This window comes from Sinocyclocheilus rhinocerous, unplaced genomic scaffold (genome assembly GCF_001515625.1).
Source record: "Sinocyclocheilus rhinocerous isolate Xijiao unplaced genomic scaffold, SAMN03320098_v1.1 scaffold57, whole genome shotgun sequence".
NCBI lineage: Eukaryota > Metazoa > Chordata > Actinopteri > Cypriniformes > Cyprinidae > Sinocyclocheilus > Sinocyclocheilus rhinocerous.
In genome coordinates, this window is record NW_015652130.1 from 847,828 (window position 1) to 852,326 (window position 4,499).

Consider the following 4,499-nt stretch of genomic DNA (forward strand, 5'->3'; position numbering starts at 1 on the left):
ATTTTCTTAATTTATTATTTAAGTAAAAACATTCTTCTATATTCTATATTTCTCGTATAGGCCTATTTATTCGTTATATGTATATATATATATAGCCTAGCTTTATTGTTTTTCTCCGCTGGCAGAAGCGCTGCAGGTGCGTGATGTGATATGATATGACCATGTGAATCCTCATGTTCTGTTTGTGGCGAGGGGGGCGTGGTTCAGAGAGGTCTGCACCAGGAGAGAGAGGCAGGAGACGAGCGGTGCATAAGTAGGTCAAGCGCAAATGATAATCACCTGTGTCTCGTTTCAGTAATTGGTGTGGAGAGACCAGATAAAAGGGGCCACCTGGAGCATGGAAGGCAGAGAGAGACTGGCTGGGAACGCGAGCAACACGGGAAACCGGGCTACTGGAGAAAAGCATATATATAGCTATATTCTGAGTTATTGACGGAGAGTTTTGAATGCGCAGTGAGCGCCTTGTTCTGTTGTACTTACTGAGAGACTTTAATAAAAACTCGCGTCCCAGTCCGCCGACCCTGTCTTCTTCCTTCCTCCCTCTTGAACCATATCGCACTGTTGTTTGCTGCTTTTTGCGCAAGTAAAATGAATCCCCGGAAAACAAATGTTAGTATTTTTTAACGGGTCACAGACACTTATCCTTTCTAATTTAATTCTTACGTGACTTTGTTTACAACCCGTTATACTGACGTCTTTGCATGGCTGAAACACTGATTGAGCGATTACATGAGACAGGATAAGGATTGTAAAGTTGTACTCTTTCTTTTAACTTACCTTCGGATGTTTAGTCATGTTTATTTTGTGCTGAAACTGGTATTAACGTTGAGGAGATGATCAGTTCACGTGCGCCTTGCGCTATAGCGATCTGTCACTCCTTATTAAACAGCGCCAAAACGGCATTTATTGTTTAAATACTGCAATACAATGGACATAATTTGAAATCTGAGACTTTGTTTCATATTAAAAGTACCAACGCACAATGCTTATTGCGATATACTGGATGGGAGGTGTCCTTCAATGTTCCACCCTTTAACTGAAAACAGGCGAGACTAATCGATTCTTGGGATTTAAAAATCGATATCGTTCCGTAAAAATGAGAATCGATTAAAATCGAGATATCGATATTTTTTACCCAGCCCTAGTTACAATGACTAAATTCTGAACTGACTCGGTGAAAAACACTGGTGTGAAGGTCCCCATAGCCAGCTGAGTTCATAATGTAAATGCCAAGGTGATGTTATCATAATAATGTAATAGTTTTATCAACATTTTCAAAGTGACAGTCTTAAACATATCACATAAAATAGTACAAAATATTTTAAACATAAAAGGGAGACTATGAATCGATATTTATTGGAGTCATATAAGCTGCAATTTCCAGATATCAATATAAGTTCTTAAAAAATAAACAAATAAAAAAGTACTTTTTTTATTTTAAAAATAATAATAATAATAAAATAAATTCTGGATAAATAAACAAATACATACATAAATTGATTGATTGATTGATTGATTGATTGATTGATGGATGATCGATCGACCGACCGACCGACCGACCGACCGATTTTGGTCAGAATTTGAATTACTGGGTCAACTGGTCCAGTAGAAAATAAACGTTACTACTGAGCCCTACCTCTTGCATATTGCAGCACATGAGAAATCACAAAAGAAAAGAAAACTACTGCATGGAGTTCTTGAATGCTTTTCTGAATTACCAATACTAATGCCAATTTTTACAAAGAAAAAAAGACTGGGAAGAATCTTTGCACATTATGCATGACATAAAGGTCTAAAAATGCAGTGATTCGAATTCCTGGAAATTACAGCCTCCTATTGCTTAAGGATTTGCTGTAAAATTCAGGAATCCAGGCATTGGCTGCTGCTCTTCAGCTCTTCGGGGCTAGATCAGTGAGAAACTGATCCAACGAGCTGATCCCAGCTCAGCTGTCAACTTCACAGCTGGCATAAAGGGACTTGTGAGTATCACACCATTTCAACATTTAATCCAGCCTCTAATCCAATGCATTTGGATTTACAATCCAATAAAAAATGTATAAATCAACAATTTTAACGGTAACAAATCAGTGAGCTCTTACTGTACAGAAAGTCTTGATCACTAAAACATTTTGGCATAGATTCAAACTCTTTTCATTTAATTTTGGTACACTGTTTTGAATAGACATACACTACCAGTCAAACACGCTTGAATGAATTTAAATTTATCATGATCTTAAAAATATTTGATCTAAAGGCTCACACTTAAATGACTGAAATTAGTTTAGCAGATAAATATAAATTATGTTACACAAAAACGTAAATGCATTTTTAATAAATTAGCAGACAGTGGAGGAAAAGCAGCGGTCAAATCTCCAGGATTAAAAAACATCACAGCTGGAATCTAAACAAAGGGTGGTAACTTTGAAGATTCTTAAATATAAGTTAACATTTTTGGACACTATACAATCCAATACTTCCATTAGTGTTTTTAATAGTTTTGAAGATTTCACTTTTATGCTAAAATGTCCAAACTTTTGACTTGTACTGTATAATATAATTATATAATATAATAATAATTATAAAATGGCACATTCCTTGTAAATTAAATTTCAGTTTACATCCATCTTCACATTTGTAGCAAAAAAAGGAGAAAAAACAACATTCTGTTTAAATTCACTGGGTGAGAGATATTTAAAGGGGTCATATGATGCGATTTCAAGTTTTCCTTTCTCTTTGGAGTGTTACAAGCTGATTGTGCATAGATAAGATCCCTGAAGTTAGTGACAACTTCCAGTCAACTTGTAAAATTTTCAACTGCCTTCAAGTACGCAAATGATAAAGTACTTGGGTTGGTGTGACAAACAACAAGCTATAATTAACTCTAAACAACGTACTGCTGCACACTGACAGCGTCCAGTGTTTCCATAGAAACAAGAAGCTGGCTGCATCTTCAACCTAAGCCATCCAGCGTCTGGCCAGGGGCCTGCCTTTCCAGCCAGGAAACCCATCATGAAAGCCACTCAGTAAAGAGGGACAACAGCTGCCCGAACACACAGCAAGACACGGGACGCAGCAACCTCTCTCCCACGTTATGTTCCAGACATCACAACTTCATGCATTATTCGGCAGGCTGTCTATAACCTCTACGATTCTCAGATTACAGTTCATTTAAGTGCAATTTACCTCAGCAAATTAACATGTTAATAACCTTTCTGTGCCATAACCACCGCACACATCTGAGTCATCAAGCTCTTTTACACGATTGCGAGTAAATCTGAAAATACCACTTCTAGAATGCAAAATTTGCACGCTTTTCCTGTAATACCCTGACGAAGTAATATTTTGCACAAATCTATTTTTGGAAACTCTATATGAAAAAATACAGAATGGAGACGCAAGAGTTGATTTTTCACTACAGGTAGTTGGTGAGCACAGTAGTGAAGTAACGTGAGAAATAACCCAGGCTCTCCTGACACTGAGAGCCAAGACCGAAAAGTTGCAAAGAAAAGTTCAGCCAGTGCTTTTAATCCTGGGTCAGTCTGCATTTGCAGAGGTCCATTTCTGCATAAGTGAGCACACAAACTCCAGTGCCTGTTCAAACAGTGTCTCTGATTCTCTCTCTCCCTCCCTCCTTCTCTTTGTCTCTCCCTCTCAGGCAGCTCATGACAACGGCCCAGCAGCAGTACTGTTTGATCTCCAGTGTTTTCCTTAATCTGGGTTGTCAAGGTTCGCTTGTTGGAGGCTGTTTACTTTACTTCTCCTACAAAAAAAGCATTCTTTTTTTTTTCGTCTTCTCCTTCCCTCAGACAATGACTAATCCAAAGAACTGAGCCGTACCAATGCTGGGTGTTAAACAGTGTTGGGCAGTAACTCATTACTTAGTAACGCGTTACTGTAATTTGATTACTTTTTTAGTAACGGAGTAATTTAACGCGTTATAATTTTCAAAATAGTAATTAGAGTATAGTTACAAGCCGAGGTCTCTATACGTTACTGCCGCGTTACATTGCTGACAGAATGCAGTGTTTTATAATCTGGAGATTGTAAAAAGGATGTAGCACACACACTGTCGTGTTTGCAGCGTTGAGCAATGCAGTGCTGAAATTTGCGTTCACGAATCCTCTCATTATAACACACAAATTGTAGACATTATGAAAGGTTCATTATGCATATATTTATTGTGTTATAACAGAGATTTGTGAGATTGCGATGAACTGAGATGTCTTTTAGAGATTATAAATGCAGCGCTCTTTGCTGGCATTCTGCCATGCCAAACCATGCACGCAGCAGCCGCTTGCTTTAGTTAAAATAACAGTGTTCTGTGAATGTTGATGCTTTAATAACAAATATTTATCGGGAGCGTGTATGCTGGGATTTCAGTAATGTAACTAATTACTAATTATTTTGAAATAAAGTAATCAGAACAGTAACGTGATTACTTTTAAAAGGAGTAATCAGTAATCAATAATTTGATTACATTTTCAGAGTAACTTGCCCAA